Source organism: Gorilla gorilla, chromosome 13 (assembly GCF_029281585.2).
Source record: "Gorilla gorilla gorilla isolate KB3781 chromosome 13, NHGRI_mGorGor1-v2.1_pri, whole genome shotgun sequence".
In the NCBI taxonomy this organism is placed as follows: Eukaryota; Metazoa; Chordata; class Mammalia; order Primates; family Hominidae; genus Gorilla; species Gorilla gorilla.
In genome coordinates this window covers 3,824,507-3,847,680 of record NC_073237.2, presented here as the reverse complement: position 1 = coordinate 3,847,680, position 23,174 = coordinate 3,824,507, and positions in this window count along the sequence as shown.

The window sequence follows — 23,174 nt, the reverse complement described above, 5'->3', positions numbered from 1 at the left end:
ATGGAATCAACCCGACTAGAACGGAATGGAATGGAATGGAATGGAATGGAATGGAATGGAATGGAATGGAATGGAATGGAATGGAATCGAATGGAGTGGAATGGAATGGAATGGAATGGAATGGAATGGAATGGAACGGAATGGAATCCACCCGAGTAGAATGGAATGGATTCGAATGGAATGGAAAGAATGGAATGGAATCGAGTGGAATCGAATGGAATGGAATGGAATGGAATGGAATGGAATGGAATGGAATGGAATGGAATGGAATCCACCCGAGTAGAATGGAATGGATTGGAATGGAATGGAAAGGAATGGAATGGAATCAAGTGGAATCGAATGGAATGGAATGGAATGGAATGGAATGCAATGGAATGGAATGGAATGGAATGGAATGGAATCAACCTGAGTAGAATTCAATGGATTGGAATGGAATGGAATGGAATGGAATCGAATGGAATCGAAAGAAATGGAATGGAATGGAATGGAATGAAATGGAATGGAATGGAATCAACCAGAGAAGAACGGAATGGAATGGAATGGAATGGAATGGAATGGGATGGAATGGAATCGAATGATATCGAATGGAATCGAATGGAATGGAATGGAATAGAATGGAATCAACCCGAGTGGAACGGAATGGAATGGAATGGAATGGAATGGAATGGAATGGAATGGAATGGAATGGAATGGAATGGAATCGAATGGAATGCAATGGAATGGAATGGAATGGAATGGAATGGAATGGAATGGAATGGAATGGAATGGAATGGAATGGAATGGAATGGAATGGAATGGAATCAACCCGAGTAGAATGGAATGGATGGGAATGGAATGGAATGGAATGGAATGGAATCGAATGGAATCGAATGGAATGGAGTGGAATGGAATGGAATGGAATGGAATGGAATGGAATGGAATGGAATCAACCCGAGGAGAACAGAATGGAATGGAATGGAATGGAATGGAATGGAATGGAATGGAATGGAATGGAATTCAATGGAATAGAATGAAATGGAATCGAATGGAATCGAATGGAGATAAATGGAATGGAATGGAATGGAATGGAATGGAATCAACCAGAGTAGAATGGAATGTATTGGAATGGAATGGAATGGAATGGAATGGAATGGAATGGAATGGAATCGAATGGAATGGAATGGAATGGAATGGAATGGAATGGAATGGAATGGAATGGAATGGAATCAATCAGAGTAGAACGGAATGGAATGGAATGGAATGCAATGGAATGGAATTCTATGGAACAGAATGGAATGGAAGGGAATGGAATGGAATGGAATGGAATCGAATGGAATCAAATGGAATCGAACGGAATGGAATGGAGTAGAATGGAATCAACCCGAGTAGAACAGAATGGAATGGAATGGAATGGAATGGAATGGAATGGAATGGAATGGAATGGAATGGAATGGAATGGAATGGAATGGAATAGAATGGAATCAACCCGAGTAGAATGGAATGGATTGGAATGGAAAGGAATGGAATGGAATGGAATCGAATCGAGTGGAATGGAATGGAATGGAATGGAATGGAATCAATCCGAGTAGAATGGAATGGAATGGAATTCAATGTAACCGAAAGGAATTGATTCAACCCATGTGGAACGGAACAGGATGGGACGGGACGGGACGGGATGGGACGGGTCGGGATGGGACGGAATGGAACGGAACGGAATGGCATGGAATCAACCCGAGTAGAATGGAATGGAATGGAATTGAATGGAAAGGAAAGGAATAGAATAGAATAGAATGGAATTGAACCAACCCACGTGGAACGGAATGGAACGTAACGGAAACGAGAGGAACGGAATGGAAAGGAATCAAACCGAGTAAAACGGAACGGTACGGGACGGGACGGGACGGGACGGGACGGAACGGAACGGAACCAAACTCAATGGAATCAACCCGAGTAGAACGGAATGGAGTAAATGGAAAGGAATGGAATGGAATGGAATGGAATGGAATGGAATGGAATGGAATGGAATGGAATGGAATGGAATGGAATGGAATGGAATGGAATGGAATGGAATGGAGTCAACCCGAGTAGAATGGAATGGATTGGAATGGAATGGAATGGAATGGAATGGAATGGAATGGAATGGAATGGAATGGAATGGAATGGAAAGGAATCCACCCGAGTAGAATGGAATGGATTGGAATGGAATGGAAAGGAATGGAATGGAATCGAGTGGAATCGAATGTAATGGAATGGAATGGAATGGAATGGAATGGAATGGAATGGAATGGAATGGAATCAACCTGAGTAGAATGGAATGGATTGGAATGGAATGGAATGCAATGGAATCGAATGGAATCGAAAGAAATGGAATGGAATGGAATGGAATGAAATGGAATGGAATGGAATCAACCCGAGTAGAACGGAATGGAATGGAATGGAATGGAATGTGATGGAATGGAATGGAATGGAATGGAATGGAATGGAATGGAATGGAATGGAATGGAATGGAATGGAATGGAATCAACACGAGTAGAATGGAATGGATTGGAATGGAATGGAATGGAATGGAATGGAATCGAATGGAATCGAATGGAATGGAGTGGAATGGAATGGAATGGAATGGAATGGAATGGAATGGAATGGAATGGAATCAACACGAGTAGAACGGAATGGAATGGAATGGAATGGAATGGAATGGAATGGAATGGAATGGAATGGAATGGAATGGAATGGAATGGAATGGAATGGAATGGAATTCAATGGAATAGAATGGAATGGAATTGAATGGAATCGAATGGAGATGAATGGAATGGAATGGAATGGAATGGAATGGAATCAACCAGATTAGAATGGAATGTATTGGAATGGAATGGAATGGAATGGAATGGAATGGAATGGAATGGAATCGAACGGAATGGAATGGAATGGAATGGAATGGAATGGAATGGAATGGAATGGAATGGAATCAATCAGAGTAGAACGGAATGGAATGGAATGGAATGCAATGAAATGGAATTCAATGGAATAGAATGGAATGGAAGGGAATGGAATGGAATGGAATGGAATCGAATGGAATCAAATGGAATCGAACGGAATGGAATGGAATAGAATGGAATCAACCCGAGTAGAACAGAATGGAATGGAATGGAATGGAATGGAATGGAATGGAATGGAATGGAATCGAATGGAATGGAATGGAATGGAATGGAATGGAATGGAATGGAATGGAATGGAATGGAATGGAATGAAATGGAATGGAATGGAATGGAATGGAATGGAATGGAATGGAATGGAATGGAATAGAATGGAATCAACCCGAGTAGAATGGAATGGATTGGAATGGAAAGGAATGGAATGGAATGGAATCGAATGGAATGGAATGGAATGGAATGGAATGGAATGGAATCAATCTGAGTAGAATGGAAAGGAATGGAATTCAATGTAACCGAAAGGAATTGATTCAACCCATGTGGAATGGAACGGGATGGGACGGGACGGGACGGGATGGGACGGGTCGGGATGAGACGGAATGGAACGGAACGGAATGGCATGGAATCACCCGAGTAGAATGGAATGGAATGGAATGGAATGGAAAGGAAAGGAATAGAATAGAATAAAATGGAATTGAACCAACCCGCGTGGAACGGAATGGAACGTAACGGAAACGAGCGGAACGGAATGGAAAGGAATCAACCCGAGTAAAACGGCACGGGACGGGACGGGACGGGACGGGACGGGACGGAACGGAACGGAACCAAACTCAATGGAATCAACCCGAGTAGAACGGAATGGAGTTAATGGAAAGGAATGGAATGGAATGGAATGGAATGGAATGGAATGGAATGGAATGGAATGGAATGGAATGGAATGGAATGGAATGGAATCGAATGGAATGGAATGGAATGGAATGGAATGGAATGGAATGGAATGGAATGGAATCGAATCGAACGGAATCGAATGGATTAGAATGGAATATAATGGAATGGAATGGAATGGAATGGAATGGAGTCAACCCGAGTAGAATGGAATGGATTGGAATGGAATGGAATGGAAAGTAATGGAATGGAATGGAATGGAATGGAATGGAGTCAACCCGAGTAGAACTAAATGGAATGGAAAGGAATGGAATGGAATGGAATGGAATGGAATGGAATCAACCGGACTAGAACGGAATGGAAGGGAATGGAATGGAATGGAATGGAATGGAATGGAATGGAATGGAATCGAATGGAATGGAATGGAATGGAATGGAATGGAATGGAATGGAATGGAAAGGAATCCACCTGAGTAGAATGGAATGGATTGGAATTGAATGGAAAGGAATGGAATGGAATCGAGTGGAATCGAATGGAATGGAATGGAATGGAATGCAATGGAATGGAATGGAATGGAATCAACCTGAGTAGAATGGAATGGATTGGAATGGAATGGAATGGAATGGAATCGAATGGAATCGAAAGAAATGGAATGGAATGGAATGGAATGAAATGGAATGGAATGGAATCAACCCGAGTAGAACGGAATGGAATGGAATGGAATGGAATGGGATGGGATGGAATGGAATGGAATGGAATGGAATGGAATGGAATGGAATGGAATGGAATGGAATGGAATGGAATGGAATCAACCCGAGTAGAATGGAATGGATTGGAATGGAATGGAATGGAATGGAATGGAATCGAATGGAATCAACCCGAGTAGAACAGAATGGAATGGAATGGAATGGAATGGAATGGAATGGAATGGAATGTAATGGAATGTAATGGAATGGAATCGAATGGAATGGAATGGAATGGAATGGAATGGAATGGAATGGAATGGAATGGAATGAAATGGAATGGAATGGAATGGAATGGAATGAAATGGAATGGAATGGAATGGAATGGAATGGAATGGAATGGAATGGAATAGAATGGAATCAACCCGAGTAGAATGGAATGGATTGGAATGGAAAGGAATGGAATGGAATGGAATGGAATGGAATGGAATGGAATGGAATGGAATGGAATCAATCCGAGTAGAATGGAAAGGAATGGAATTCAATGTAACCGAAATGAATTGATTCAACCCATGTGGAACGGAACGGGATGGGACGGGACGGGACGGGATGGGACGGGTCGGGATGAGACGGAATGGAACGGAACGGAATGGCATGGAATCAACCCGAGTAGAATGGAATGGAATGGAATGGAATGGAAAGGAAAGGAATAGAATAGAATAGAATGGAATTGAACCAACCCGCGTGGAACGGAATGGAACGTAACGGAAACGAGCGGAACGGAATGGAAAGGAATCAACCCGAGTAAAATGGCACGGGACGGGACGGGACGGGACGGGACGGGACGGAACGGAACGGAACCAAACTCAATGGAATCAACCCGAGTAGAACGGAATGGAGTAAATGGAAAGGAATGGAATGGAATGGAATGGAATGGAATGGAATGGAATGGAATGGAATGGAATGGAATGGAATGGAATGGAATGGAATCGAATGGAATGGAATGGAATCGAATGGAATGGAATGGAATGGAATGGAATGGAATGGAATGGAATGGAATGGAATCGAAGGGAATCGAATGGAATAGAATGGAATATAATGGAATGGAATGGAATGGAATGGAATGGAGTCAACCCGAGTAGAATGGAATGGATTGGAATGGAATGGAATGGAAAGTAATGGAATGGAATGGAATGGAATGGAATGGAGTCAACCCGAGTAGAACTAAATGGAATGGAAAGGAATGGAATGGAATGGAATGGAATGGAATGGAATGGAATGGAATGGAATCAACCCGACTAGAACGGAATGGAATGGAACGGAATGGAATGGAATGGAATGGAATGGAATGGAATGGAATCGAATGGAATGGAATGGAATGGAATGGAATGGAATGGAATGGAATGGAATGGAAAGGAATCCACCTGAGTAGAATGGAATGGATTGGAATGGAATGGAAAGGAATGGAATGGAATCGAGTGGAATCGAATGGAATGGAATTGAATGGAATGGAATGGAATGGAATGGAATGGAATGGAATCGAATGGAATGGAATGGAATGGAATGGAATGGAATGGAATGGAATGGAATGGAATGGAATGGAAAGGAATCCACCTGAGTAGTATGGAATGGATTGGAATGGAATGGAAAGGAATGGAATGGAATCGAGTGGAATGGAATGGAATGGAATGGAATGGAATGGAATGGAATGGAATGGAATGGAATCAACCTGAGTAGAATGGAATGGATTGGAATGGAATGGAATGGAATGGAATCGAATGGAATCGAAAGAAATGGAATGGAATGGAATGGAATGAAATGGAATGGAATGGAATCAACCCGAGTAGAATGGAATGGAATGGAATGGAATGGAATGGGATGGGATGGAATGGAATGGAATGGAATGGAATGGAATGGAATGGAATGGAATGGAATGGAATGGAATGGAATCAACCCGAGTAGAATGGAATGGATTGCAATGGAATGGAATGGAATGGAATGGAATCGAATGGAATCAACCCGAGTAGAACAGAATGGAATGGAATGGAATGGAATGGAATGGAATGGAATGGAATGGAATGGAATGGAATGGAATGGAATCGAATGGAATGGAATGGAATGGAATCGAAAGGAATGGAATGGAATGGAATGGAATGGAATGGAATGGAATGGAATGGAATGGAATGGAATCGAATGGAATGGAATGGAATGGAATGGAATGAAATGGAATGGAATTGAATGGAATGGAATGGAATGGAATGGAATGGAATGGAATGGAATAGAATGGAATCAACCCGAGTAGAATGGAATGGATTGGAATGGAAAGGAATGGAATGGAATGGAATCGAATGGAATGGAATGGAATGGAATGGAATGGAATGGAATGGAATCAATCCGAGTAGAATGGAAAGGAATGGAATTCAATGTAACCGAAAGGAATTGATTCAACCCATGTGGAACGGAACGGGATGGGACGGGACGGGACGGGATGGGACGGGTCGGGATGAGACGGAATGGAACGGAACGGAATGGCATGGAATCAACCCGAGTAGAATGGAATGGAATGGAATGGAATGGAAAGGAAAGGAATAGAATAGAATAGAATGGAATTGAACCAACCCGCGTGGAACGGAATGGAACGTAACGGAAACGAGCGGAACGGAATGGAATGGAATCAACCCGAGTAAAACGGCACGGGACGGGACGGGACGGGACGGGACGGGACGGAACGGAACGGAACCAAACTCAATGGAATCAACCCGAGTAGAACGGAATGGAGTAAATGGAAAGGAATGGAATGGAATGGAATGGAATGGAATGGAATGGAATGGAATGGAATGGAATGGAATGGAATGGAATCGAATGGAATGGAATGGAATCGAATGGAATGGAATGGAATGGAATGGAAAGGAATGGAATGGAATGGAATGGAATCGAACGGAATCGAATGGAATAGAATGGAATATAATGGAATGGAATGGAATGGAATGGAATGGAGTCAACCAGAGTAGAATGGAATGGATTGGAATGGAATGGAATGGAAAGTAATGGAATGGAATGGAATGGAATGGAATGGAGTCAACCCGAGTAGAACTAAATGGAATGGAAAGGAATGGAATGGAATGGAATGGAATGGAATGGAATGGAATGGAATGGAATGGAATGGAATCAACCCGACTAGAACGGAATGGAATGGAATGGAATGGAATGGAATGGAATGGAATGGAATGGAATGGAATGGAATGGAATGGAATCGAATGGAATGGAATGGAATGGAATGGAATGGAATGGAATGGAATGGAATGGAATGGAAAGGAATCAACCTGAGTAGAATGGAATGGATTGGAATGGAATGGAAAGGAATGGAATGGAATCGAGTGGAAACGAATGGAATGGAATGGAATGGAATGGAATGGAATGGAATGGAATGGAATGGAATGGAATCAACCTGAGTAGAATGGAATGGATTGGAATGGAATGGAATGGAATGGAATCGAATGGAATCGAAAGAAATGGAATGGAATGGAATGGAATGAAATGGAATGGAATGGAATCAACCCGAGTAGAACGGAATGGAATGGAATGGAATGGAATGGGATGGAATGGAATGGAATGGAATGGAATGGAATGGAATGGAATGGAATGGAATGGAATCAACCCGAGTAGAATGGAATGGATTGGAATGGAATGGAATGGAATGGAATGGAATGGAATGGAATCGAATGGAATGGAGTGGAATGGAATGGAATGGAATGGAATGGAATGGAATGGAATGGAATGGAATGGAGTCAACCCGAGTAGAATGGATTGGATTGGAATGGAATGGAATGGAAAGTAATGGAATGGAATGGAATGGAATGGAATGGAATGGAGTCAACCCGAGTAGAACTAAGTGGAATGGAAAGGAATGGAATGGAATGGAATGGAATGGAATGGAATGGAATGGAATTCAATGGAGTAGAATGGAATGGAATAGAATGGAATGAAATGGAATGGAATGGAATGGAATGGAATGGAATGGAATGGAATGGAATCAACCCGACTAGAACGGAATGGAATGGAATGGAATGGAATGGAATGGAATGGAATGGAATGGAATGGAATCGAATGGAATGGAATGGAATGGAATGGAATGGAATGGAATGGAATGGAATGGAATGGAATGGAATGGAATGGAATGGAATGGAATTCAATGGAGTAGAATGGAATGGAATAGAATGGAATGGAATGGAATGGAATGGAATGGAATGGAATGGAATGGAATGGAATGGAATCAACCCGACTAGAACGGAATGGAATGGAATGGAATGGAATGGAATGGAATGGAATGGAATGGAATCGAATGGAATGGAATGGAATGGAATGGAATGGAATGGAATGGAATGGAATGGAATGGAATGGAATTGCATGGAATGGAATGGAATGGAATCGAATGGAATCGAATGGAGACGAATGGAATGGAATGGAATGGAATGGAATGGAATAAACCAGAGTAGAATGGAATGTATTGGAATGGAATGGAATGGAATGGAATGGAATGGAATGGAATGGAATGGAATGGAATGGAATCGAATGGAATGGAATGGAATGGAATGGAATGGAATGGAATTTAATGGAATCAATCAGAGTAGAACGGAATGGAATGGAATGGAATGGAATGGAATGGAATTCAATGGAATAGAATGGAATGGAAGGGAATGGAATGGAATGGAATGGAATCGAATGGAATAAAATGGAATCGAACGGAATGGAATGGAATAGAATGGAATCAACCCGAGTAGAACGGAATGGAATGGAATGGAATGGAATGGAATGGAATGGAATGGAATGGAATGGAATGGAATGGAATGGAATGGAATAGAATGGAATCAACCCGAGTAGAATGGAATGGATTGGAATGGAAAGGAATGGAATGGAATGGAATGGAATGGAATGGAATGGAATGGAATGGAATGGAATGGAATCAATCCGAGTAGAATGGAATGGAATGGAATTCAATGTAACCGAAAGGAATTGAATCAACCCATGTGGAACGGAACGGGATGGGACGGACGGGACGTGATGGGACGGGTCGGGATGGGACGGAATGGAACGGAACGGAATGGCATGGAATCAACCCGAGTAGAATGGAATGGAATGGAATGGAATGGAATGGAAAGGAATAGAATAGAATAGAATGGATTTGAACAAACCCGCGTGGAACGGAATGGAACGCAACGGAAAAGAGAGGAACGGAATGGAAAGGAATCAACCCAAGTAAAACGGCACGGGACGGGACGGGACGGGACGGGACGGGACGGGACCTAACGGAACGGAACCAAACTCAATGGAATCAACCCGAGTAGAACGGAATGGAGTAAATGGAAAGGAATGGAATGGAATGGAATGGAATGGAATGGAATGGAATGGAATGGAATGGAATGGAATGGAATGGAATGGAATGGAAATCAAACCGAGTGGAACGGAATGGAATGGAATGGAATGGAATGGAATGGAATGGAATGGAATGGAATGGAATGGAATGGAATGAGCCCGAGTGGAATGGAATGGAATGGAATGGAATGGAATGGAATGGAATGGAATGGAATGGAATGATCAACCCGAGTGGAATGGAATGGAATGGAATGGAATGGAATGGAATGGAATGGAGTGGAATCAACCCGAGTAGAACGGAAAGGAATGGAATGGAATGGAATGGAATGGAATGGAATGGAATGGAATGGAATGGAATGGAATTCCATGGAATGGAATGGAATGGAATGGAATGGAATAAAATGAAATGGAATGGAATGGAATCGAATGGAATAGAATGGAATTGAATGGAATGGAATGGAATAGAATGGAATGGAATGGAATGGAATGGAGTGGAATCAACCCGAGTAGGACAGAATGGAATCGAATGGAATGGAATGGAATGGAATGGAATGGAATGGAATGGAGTCAACCCGAGTAGAATGGAATGGATTGGAATGGAATGGAATGGAAAGTAATGTAATGGAATGGAATGGAATTCAATGGAGGAGAATGGAATGGAATAGAATGGAATCAACCCGACTAGAACGGAATGGAATGGAATGGAATGGAATGGAATGGAATGGAATCGAATGGAATGGAATGGAATGGAATGGAAGGTAATGGAATGGAATGGAATGGAATGGAATGGAAAGGAATCCACCCGAGTAGAATGGAATGGATTGGAATGGAATGGAAAGGAATGGAATGGAATCGAATGGAATGGAATGGAATGGAATGGAATGGAATGGAATGGAATGGAATGGAATGGAATGGAATCAACCCGAGTAGAATGGAATGGATTGGAATGGAATGGAATGGAATGGAAACGAATGGAATCGAAAGAAATGGAATGGAATGGTATGGAATGAAACGGAATGGAATGGAATCAACCCGAGTAGAACGGAATGGAATGGAATGGAATGGAATGGGATGGAATGGAATCGAATGATATCGAATGGAATCGAATGGAATGGAATGGAAAAGAATGGAATCAACCCGAGTGGAACGGAATGGAATGGAATGGAATGGAATGGAATGGAATGGAATGGAATGGAATCTAATGGAATGCAATGGAATGGAATGGAATGGAATGGAATGGAATGGAATGGAATGGAATGGAATGGAATGGATTGGAATGGAATGGTATCAACCCGAGTAGAATGGAATGGATTGGAATGGAATGGAATGGAATGGAATGGAATCGAATGGAATCGAATGGAATGGAGTGGAATGGAATGGAATGGAATGGAATGGAATGGAATCGAATGGAATCAACCCGAGTAGAACAGAATGGAATGGAATGGAATGGAATGGAATGGAATGGAATCGAATGGAATGGAATGGAATGGAATGGAATGGAATGGAATGGAATGGAATGGAATGGAATGGAATGGAATGGAATGGAATGGAATGGAATGGAATCGAATGGAATGGAATGGAATGGAATGGAATGAAATGGAATGGAATTGAATGGAATGGAATGGAATGGAATGGAATGGAATGGAATGGAATAGAATGGAATCAACCCGAGTAGAATGGAATGGATTGGAATGGAAAGGAATGGAATGGAATGGAATCGAATGGAATGGAGTGGAATGGAATGGAATGGAATGGAATGGAATCAATCCGAGTAGAATGGAAAGGAATGGAATTCAATGTAACCGAAAGGAATTGATTCAACCCATGTGGAACGGAACGGGATGGGACGGGACGGGACGGGATGGGACGGGTCGGGATGAGACGGAATGGAACGGAACGGAATGGCATGGAATCAACCCGAGTAGAATGGAATGGAATGGAATGGAATGGAAAGGAAAGGAATAGAATAGAATAGAATGGAATTGAACCAACCCGCGTGGAACGGAATGGAACGTAACGGAAACGAGCGGAACGGAATGGAATGGAATCAACCCGAGTAAAACGGCACGGGACGGGACGGGACGGGACGGGACGGGACGGAACGGAACGGAACCAAACTCAATGGAATCAACCCGAGTAGAACGGAATGGAGTAAATGGAAAGGAATGGAATGGAATGGAATGGAATGGAATGGAATGGAATGGAATGGAATGGAATGGAATGGAATGGAATCGAATGGAATGGAATGGAATCGAATGGAATGGAATGGAATGGAATGGAAAGGAATGGAATGGAATGGAATGGAATCGAACGGAATCGAATGGAATAGAATGGAATATAATGGAATGGAATGGAATGGAATGGAATGGAGTCAACCAGAGTAGAATGGAATGGATTGGAATGGAATGGAATGGAAAGTAATGGAATGGAATGGAATGGAATGGAATGGAGTCAACCCGAGTAGAACTAAATGGAATGGAAAGGAATGGAATGGAATGGAATGGAATGGAATGGAATGGAATGGAATGGAATGGAATGGAATGGAATCAACCCGACTAGAACGGAATGGAATGGAATGGAATGGAATGGAATGGAATGGAATGGAATGGAATGGAATGGAATGGAATGGAATCGAATGGAATGGAATGGAATGGAATGGAATGGAATGGAATGGAATGGAAAGGAATCAACCTGAGTAGAATGGAATGGATTGGAATGGAATGGAAAGGAATGGAATGGAATCGAGTGGAATCGAATGGAATGGAATGGAATGGAATGGAATGGAATGGAATGGAATGGAATGGAATGGAATCAACCTGAGTAGAATGGAATGGATTGGAATGGAATGGAATGGAATGGAATCGAATGGAATCGAAAGAAATGGAATGGAATGGAATGGAATGAAATGGAATGGAATGGAATCAACCCGAGTAGAACGGAATGGAATGGAATGGAATGGAATGGGATGGAATGGAATGGAATGGAATGGAATGGAATGGAATGGAATGGAATGGAATGGAATGGAATCAACCCGAGTAGAATGGAATGGATTGGAATGGAATGGAATGGAATGGAATGGAATGGAATGGAATCGAATGGAATGGAGTGGAATGGAATGGAATGGAATGGAATGGAATGGAATGGAATGGAATGGAATGGAGTCAACCCGAGTAGAATGGATTGGATTGGAATGGAATGGAATGGAAAGTAATGGAATGGAATGGAATGGAATGGAATGGAATGGAGTCAACCCGAGTAGAACTAAGTGGAATGGAAAGGAATGGAATGGAATGGAATGGAATGGAATGGAATGGAATGGAATTCAATGGAGTAGAATGGAATGGAATAGAATGGAATGAAATGGAATGGAATGGAATGGAATGGAATGGAATGGAATGGAATGGAATCAACCCGACTAGAACGGAATGGAATGGAATGGAATGGAATGGAATGGAATGGAATGGAATGGAATGGAATCGAATGGAATGGAATGGAATGGAATGGAATGGAATGGAATGGAATGGAATGGAATGGAATGGAATGGAATGGAATGGAATTCAATGGAGTAGAATGGAATGGAATAGAATGGAATGAAATGGAATGGAATGGAATGGAATGGAATGGAATGGAATGGAATGGAATGGAATCAACCCGACTAGAACGGAATGGAATGGAATGGAATGGAATGGAATGGAATGGAATGGAATGGAATGGAATGGAATGGAATGGAATGGAATGGAATGGAATTCAATGGAGGAGAATGGAATGGAATAGAATGGAATCAACCCGACTAGAACGGAATGGAATGGAATGGAATGGAATGGAATGGAATGGAATCGAATGGAATGGAATGGAATGGAATGGAAGGTAATGGAATGGAATGGAATGGAATGGAATGGAAAGGAATCCACCCGAGTAGAATGGAATGGATTGGCATGGAATGGAAAGGAATGGAATGGAATCGAATGGAATGGAATGGAATGGAATGGAATGGAATGGAATGGAATGGAATGGAATGGAATGGAATCAACCCGAGTAGAATGGAATGGATTGGAATGGAATGGAATGGAATGGAAACGAATGGAATCGAAAGAAATGGAATGGAATGGAATGGAATGGAATGGAATGGAATGGAATGGAATCAACCTGAGTAGAATGGAATGGATTGGAATGGAATGGAATGGAATGGAATCGAATGGAATCGAAAGAAATGGAATGGAATGGAATGGAATGAAATGGAATGGAATGGAATCAACCCGAGTAGAATGGAATGGAATGGAATGGAATGGAATGGGATGGGATGGAATGGAATGGAATGGAATGGAATGGAATGGAATGGAATGGAATGGAATGGAATGGAATGGAATCAACCCGAGTAGAATGGAATGGATTGCAATGGAATGGAATGGAATGGAATGGAATCGAATGGAATCAACCCGAGTAGAACAGAATGGAATGGAATGGAATGGAATGGAATGGAATGGAATGGAATGGAATGGAATGGAATCGAATCGAATGGAATGGAATGGAATGGAATCGAATGGAATGGAATGGAATGGAATGGAATGGAATGGAATGGAATGGAATGGAATGGAATCGAATGGAATGGAATGGAATGGAATGGAATGAAATGGAATGGAATTGAATGGAATGGAATGGAATGGAATGGAATGGAATGGAATGGAATAGAATGGAATCAACCCGAGTAGAATGGAATGGATTGGAATGGAAAGGAATGGAATGGAATGGAATCGAATGGAATGGAATGGAATGGAATGGAATGGAATGGAATGGAATCAATCCGAGTAGAATGGAAAGGAATGGAATTCAATGTAACCGAAAGGAATTGATTCAACCCATGTGGAACGGAACGGGATGGGACGGGACGGGACGGGATGGGACGGGTCGGGATGAGACGGAATGGAACGGAACGGAATGGCATGGAATCAACCCGAGTAGAATGGAATGGAATGGAATGGAATGGAAAGGAAAGGAATAGAATAGAATAGAATGGAATTGAACCAACCCGCGTGGAACGGAATGGAACGTAACGGAAACGAGCGGAACGGAATGGAATGGAATCAACCCGAGTAAAACGGCACGGGACGGGACGGGACGGGACGGGACGGGACGGAACGGAACGGAACCAAACTCAATGGAATCAACCCGAGTAGAACGGAATGGAGTAAATGGAAAGGAATGGAATGGAATGGAATGGAATGGAATGGAATGGAATGGAATGGAATGGAATGGAATGGAATGGAATGGAATCGAATGGAATGGAATGGAATCGAATGGAATGGAATGGAATGGAATGGAAAGGAATGGAATGGAATGGAATGGAATCGAACGGAATCGAATGGAATAGAATGGAATATAATGGAATGGAATGGAATGGAATGGAATGGAGTCAACCAGAGTAGAATGGAATGGATTGGAATGGAATGGAATGGAAAGTAATGGAATGGAATGGAATGGAATGGAATGGAGTCAACCCGAGTAGAACTAAATGGAATGGAAAGGAATGGAATGGAATGGAATGGAATGGAATGGAATGGAATGGAATGGAATGGAATGGAATGGAATCAACCCGACTAGAACGGAATGGAATGGAATGGAATGGAATGGAATGGAATGGAATGGAATGGAATGGAATGGAATGGAATGGAATCGAATGGAATGGAATGGAATGGAATGGAATGGAATGGAATGGAATGGAATGGAATGGAAAGGAATCAACCTGAGTAGAATGGAATGGATTGGAATGGAATGGAAAGGAATGGAATGGAATCGAGTGGAAACGAATGGAATGGAATGGAATGGAATGGAATGGAATGGAATGGAATGGAATGGAATCAACCTGAGTAGAATGGAATGGATTGGAATGGAATGGAATGGAATGGAATCGAATGGAATCGAAAGAAATGGAATGGAATGGAATGGAATGAAATGGAATGGAATGGAATCAACCCGAGTAGAACGGAATGGAATGGAATGGAATGGAATGGGATGGAATGGAATGGAATGGAATGGAATGGAATGGAATGGAATGGAATGGAATGGAATCAACCCGAGTAGAATGGAATGGATTGGAATGGAATGGAATGGAATGGAATGGAATGGAATGGAATCGAATGGAATGGAGTGGAATGGAATGGAATGGAATGGAATGGAATGGAATGGAATGGAATGGAATGGAGTCAACCCGAGTAGAATGGATTGGATTGGAATGGAATGGAATGGAAAGTAATGGAATGGAATGGAATGGAATGGAATGGAATGGAGTCAACCCGAGTAGAACTAAGTGGAATGGAAAGGAATGGAATGGAATGGAATGGAATGGAATGGAATGGAATGGAATTCAATGGAGTAGAATGGAATGGAATAGAATGGAATGAAATGGAATGGAATGGAATGGAATGGAATGGAATGGAATGGAATGGAATCAACCCGACTAGAACGGAATGGAATGGAATGGAATGGAATGGAATGGAATGGAATGGAATCGAATGGAATGGAATGGAATGGAATGGAATGGAATGGAATGGAATGGAATGGAATGGAATGGAATGGAATGGAATTCAATGGAGTAGAATGGAATGGAATAGAATGGAATGAAATGGAATGGAATGGAATGGAATGGAATGGAATGGAATGGAATGGAATGGAATCAACCCGACTAGAACGGAATGGAATGGAATGGAATGGAATGGAATGGAATGGAATGGAATGGAATCGAATGGAATGGAATGGAATGGAATGGAATGGAATGGAATGGAATGGAATGGAATGGAATTGCATGGAATGGAATGGAATGGAATCGAATGGAATCGAATGGAGACGAATGGAATGGAATGGAATGGAATGGAATGGAATAAACCAGAGTAGAATGGAATGTATTGGAATGGAATGGAATGGAATGGAATGGAATGGAATGGAATGGAATGGAATGGAATGGAATCGAATGGAATGGAATGGAATGGAATGGAATGGAATGGAATTTAATGGAATCAATCAGAGTAGAACGGAATGGAATGGAATGGAATGGAATGGAATGGAATTCAATGGAATAGAATGGAATGGAAGGGAATGGAATGGAATGGAATGGAATCGAATGGAATAAAATGGAATCGAACGGAATGGAATGGAATAGAATGGAATCAACCCGAGTAGAACGGAATGGAATGGAATGGAATGGAATGGAATGGAATGGAATGGAATGGAATGGAATGGAATGGAATGGAATAGAATGGAATCAACCCGAGTAGAATGGAATGGATTGGAATGGAAAGGAATGGAATGGAATGGAATGGAATGGAATGGAATGGAATGGAATGGAATCAATCCGAGTAGAATGGAATGGAATGGAATTCAATGTAACCGAAAGGAATTGAATCAACCCATGTGGAACGGAACGGGATGGGACGGACGGGACGTGATGGGACGGGTCGGGATGGGACGGAATGGAACGGAACGGAATGGCATGGAATCAACCCGAGTAGAATGGAATGGAATGGAATGGAATGGAATGGAAAGGAATAGAATAGAATAGAATGGATTTGAACAAACCCGCGTGGAACGGAATGGAACGCAACGGAAAAGAGAGGAACGGAATGGAAAGGAATCAACCCAAGTAAAACGGCACGGGACGGGACGGGACGGGACGGGACGGGACGGGACCTAACGGAACGGAACCAAACTCAATGGAATCAACCCGAGTAGAACGGAATGGAGTAAATGGAAAGGAATGGAATGGAATGGAATGGAATGGAATGGAATGGAATGGAATGGAATGGAATGGAATGGAATGGAATGGAAATCAAACCGAGTGGAACGGAATGGAATGGAATGGAATGGAATGGAATGGAATGGAATGGAATGGAATGGAATGGAATGGAATGAGCCCGAGTGGAATGGAATGGAATGGAATGGAATGGAATGGAATGGAATGGAATGGAATGGAATGATCAACCCGAGTGGAATGGAATGGAATGGAATGGAATGGAATGGAATGGAATGGAGTGGAATCAACCCGAGTAGAACGGAAAGGAATGGAATGGAATGGAATGGAATGGAATGGAATGGAATGGAATGGAATGGAATGGAATTCCATGGAATGGAATGGAATGGAATGGAATGGAATAAAATGAAATGGAATGGAATGGAATCGAATGGAATAGAATGGAATTGAATGGAATGGAATGGAATAGAATGGAATGGAATGGAATGGAATGGAGTGGAATCAACCCGAGTAGGACAGAATGGAATCGAATGGAATGGAATGGAATGGAATGGAATGGAATGGAATGGAATGGAGTCAACCCGAGTAGAATGGAATGGATTGGAATGGAATGGAATGGAAAGTAATGTAATGGAATGGAATGGAATTCAATGGAGGAGAATGGAATGGAATAGAATGGAATCAACCCGACTAGAACGGAATGGAATGGAATGGAATGGAATGGAATGGAATGGAATCGAATGGAATGGAATGGAATGGAATGGAAGGTAATGGAATGGAATGGAATGGAATGGAATGGAAAGGAATCCACCCGAGTAGAATGGAATGGATTGGAATGGAATGGAAAGGAATGGAATGGAATCGAATGGAATGGAATGGAATGGAATGGAATGGAATGGAATGGAATGGAATGGAATGGAATGGAATCAACCCGAGTAGAATGGAATGGATTGGAATGGAATGGAATGGAATGGAAACGAATGGAATCGAAAGAAATGGAATGGAATGGTATGGAATGAAACGGAATGGAATGGAATCAACCCGAGTAGAACGGAATGGAATGGAATGGAATGGAATGGGATGGAATGGAATCGAATGATATCGAATGGAATCGAATGGAATGGAATGGAAAAGAATGGAATCAACCCGAGTGGAACGGAATGGAATGGAATGGAATGGAATGGAATGGAATGGAATGGAATGGAATCTAATGGAATGCAATGGAATGGAATGGAATGGAATGGAATGGAATGGAATGGAATGGAATGGAATGGAATGGAATGGATTGGAATGGAATGGTATCAACCCGAGTAGAATGGAATGGATTGGAATGGAATGGAATGGAATGGAATGGAATCGAATGGAATCGAATGGAATGGAGTGGAATGGAATGGAATGGAATGGAATGGAATGGAATCGAATGGAATCAACCCGAGTAGAACAGAATGGAATGGAATGGAATGGAATGGAATGGAATGGAATGGAATGGAATCGAATGGAATGGAATGGAATGGAATGGAATGGAATGGAATGGAATGGAATGGAATGGAATGGAATGGAATGGAATGGAATGGAATGGAATGGAATCGAATGGAATGGAATGGAATGGAATGGAATGAAATGGAATGGAATTGAATGGAATGGAATGGAATGGAATGGAATGGAATGGAATGGAATAGAATGGAATCAACCCGAGTAGAATGGAATGGATTGGAATGGAAAGGAATGGAATGGAATGGAATCGAATGGAATGGAGTGGAATGGAATGGAATGGAATGGAATGGAATCAATCCGAGTAGAATGGAAAGGAATGGAATTCAATGTAACCGAAAGGAATTGATTCAACCCATGTGGAACGGAACGGGATGGGACGGGAAGGGACGGGATGGGACGGGTCGGGAAGAGACGGAATGGAACGGAACGGAATGGCATGGAATCAACCCGAGTAGAATGGAATGGAATGGAATGGAATGGAAAGGAAAGGAATAGAATAGAATAGAATGGAATTGAACCAACCCGCGTGGAACGGAATGGAACGTAACGGAAACGAGCGGAACGGAATGGAATGGAATCAACCCGAGTAAAACGGCACGGGACGGGACGGGACGGGACGGGACGGGACGGAACGGAACGGAACCAAACTCAATGGAATCAACCCGAGTAGAACGGAATGGAGTAAATGGAAAGGAATGGAATGGAATGGAATGGAATGGAATGGAATGGAATGGAATGGAATGGAATGGAATGGAATGGAATCGAATGGAATGGAATGGAATAGAATGGAATGGAATGGAATGGAATGGAAAGGAATGGAATGGAATGGAATGGAATGGAATCGAACGGAATCGAATGGAATAGAATGGAATATAATGGAATGGAATGGAATGGAATGGAATGGAGTCAACCAGAGTAGAATGGAATGGATTGGAATGGAATGGAATGGAAAGTAATGGAATGGAATGGAATGGAATGGAATGGAGTCAACCCGAGTAGAACTAAATGGAATGGAAAGGAATGGAATGGAATGGAATGGAATGGAATGGAATGGAATGGAATGGAATGGAATGGAATGGAATCAACCCGACTAGAACGGAATGGAATGGAATGGAATGGAATGGAATGGAATGGAATGGAATGGAATGGAATGGAATGGAATCGAATGGAATGGAATGGAATGGAATGGAATGGAATGGAATGGAATGGAATGGAATGGAAAGGAATCAACCTGAGTAGAATGGAATGGATTGGAATGGAATGGAAAGGAATGGAATGGAATCGAGTGGAATCGAATGGAATGGAATGGAATGGAATGGAATGGAATGGAATGGAATGGAATGGAATGGAATCAACCTGAGTAGAATGGAATGGATTGGAATGGAATGGAATGGAATGGAATCGAATGGAATCGAAAGAAATGGAATGGAATGGAATGGAATGAAATGGAATGGAATGGAATCAACCCGAGTAGAACGGAATGGAATGGAATGGAATGGAATGGGATGGAATGGAATGGAATGGAATGGAATGGAATGGAATGGAATGGAATGGAATGGAATGGAATGGAATCAACCCGAGTAGAATGGAATGGATTGGAATGGAATGGAATGGAATGGAATGGAATGGAATGGAATCGAATGGAATGGAGTGGAATGGAATGGAATGGAATGGAATGGAATGGAATGGAATGGAATGGAATGGAGTCAACCCGAGTAGAATGGATTGGATTGGAATGGAATGGAATGGAAAGTAATGGAATGGAATGGAATGGAATGGAATGGAATGGAGTCAACCCGAGTAGAACTAAGTGGAATGGAAAGGAATGGAATGGAATGGAATGGAATGGAATGGAATGGAATGGAATTCAATGGAGTAGAATGGAATGGAATAGAATGGAATGAAATGGAATGGAATGGAATGGAATGGAATGGAATGGAATGGAATGGAATCAACCCGACTAGAACGGAATGGAATGGAATGGAATGGAATGGAATGGAATGGAATGGAATGGAATGGAATCGAATGGAATGGAATGGAATGGAATGGAATGGAATGGAATGGAATGGAATGGAATGGAATGGAATGGAATTCAATGGAGTAGAATGGAATGGAATAGAATGGAATGAAATGGAATGGAATGGAATGGAATGGAATGGAATGGAATGGAATGGAATGGAATCAACCCGACTAGAACGGAATGGAATGGAATGGAATGGAATGGAATGGAATGGAATGGAATGGAATGGAATGGAATGGAATGGAATGGAATGGAATGGAATGGAATTCAATGGAGGAGAATGGAATGGAATAGAATGGAATCAACCCGACTAGAACGGAATGGAATGGAATGGAATGGAATGGAATGGAATGGAATCGAATGGAATGGAATGGAATGGAATGGAAGGTAATGGAATGGAATGGAATGGAATGGAATGGAAAGGAATCCACCCGAGTAGAATGGAATGGATTGGCATGGAATGGAAAGGAATGGAATGGAATCGAATGGAATGGAATGGAATGGAATGGAATGGAATGGAATGGAATGGAATGGAATGGAATCAACCCGAGTAGAATGGAATGGATTGGAATGGAATGGAATGGAATGGAAACGAATGGAATCGAAAGAAATGGAATGGAATGGTATGGAATGAAACGGAATGGAATGGAATCAACCCGAGTAGAACGGAATGGAATGGAATGGAATGGAATGGGATGGAATGGAATCGAATGATATCGAATGGAATCGAATGGAATGGAATGGAAAAGAATGGAATCAACCCGAGTGGAACGGAATGGAATGGAATGGAATGGAATGGAATGGAATGGAATGGAATGGAATGGAATCTAATGGAATGCAATGGAATGGAATGGAATGGAATGGAATGGAATGGAATGGAATGGAATGGAATGGAATGGATTGGAATGGAATGGTATCAACCCGAGTAGAATGGAATGGATTGGAATGGAATGGAATGGAATGGAATGGAATCGAATGGAATCGAATGGAATGGAGTGGAATGGAATGGAATGGAATGGAATGGAATGGAATCGAATGGAATCAACCCGAGTAGAAGAGAATGGAATGGAATGGAATGGAATGGAATGGAATGGAATGGAATGGAATGGAATGGAATGGAATGGAATCGAATGGAATGGAATGGAATGGAATGGAATGGAATGGAATGGAATGGAATGGAATGGAATGGAATGGAATGGAATGGAATGGAATCGAATGGAATGGAATGGAATGGAATGGAATGAAATGGAATGGAATTGAATGGAATGGAATGGAATGGAATGGAATGGAATGGAATGGAATAGAATGGAATCAACCCGAGTAGAATGGAATGGATTGGAATGGAAAGGAATGGAATGGAATGGAATCGAATGGAATGGAGTGGAATGGAATGGAATGGAATGGAATGGAATCAATCCGAGTAGAATGGAAAGGAATGGAATTCAATGTAACCGAAAGGAATTGATTCAACCCATGTGGAACGGAACGGGATGGGACGGGACGGGACGGGATGGGACGGGTCGGGATGAGACGGAATGGAACGGAACGGAATGGCATGGAATCAACCCGAGTAGAATGGAATGGAATGGAATGGAATGGAAAGGAAAGGAATAGAATAGAATAGAATGGAATTGAACCAACCCGCGTGGAACGGAATGGAACGTAACGGAAACGAGCGGAACGGAATGGAATGGAATCAACCCGAGTAAAACGGCACGGGACGGGACGGGACGGGACGGGACGGGACGGAACGGAACGGAACCAAACTCAATGGAATCAACCCGAGTAGAACGGAATGGAGTAAATGGAAAGGAATGGAATGGAATGGAATGGAATGGAATGGAATGGAATGGAATGGAATGGAATGGAATGGAATGGAATCGAATGGAATGGAATGGAATCGAATGGAATGGAATGGAATGGAATGGAAAGGAATGGAATGGAATGGAATGGAATCGAACGGAATCGAATGGAATAGAATGGAATATAATGGAATGGAATGGAATGGAATGGAATGGAGTCAACCAGAGTAGAATGGAATGGATTGGAATGGAATGGAATGGAAAGTA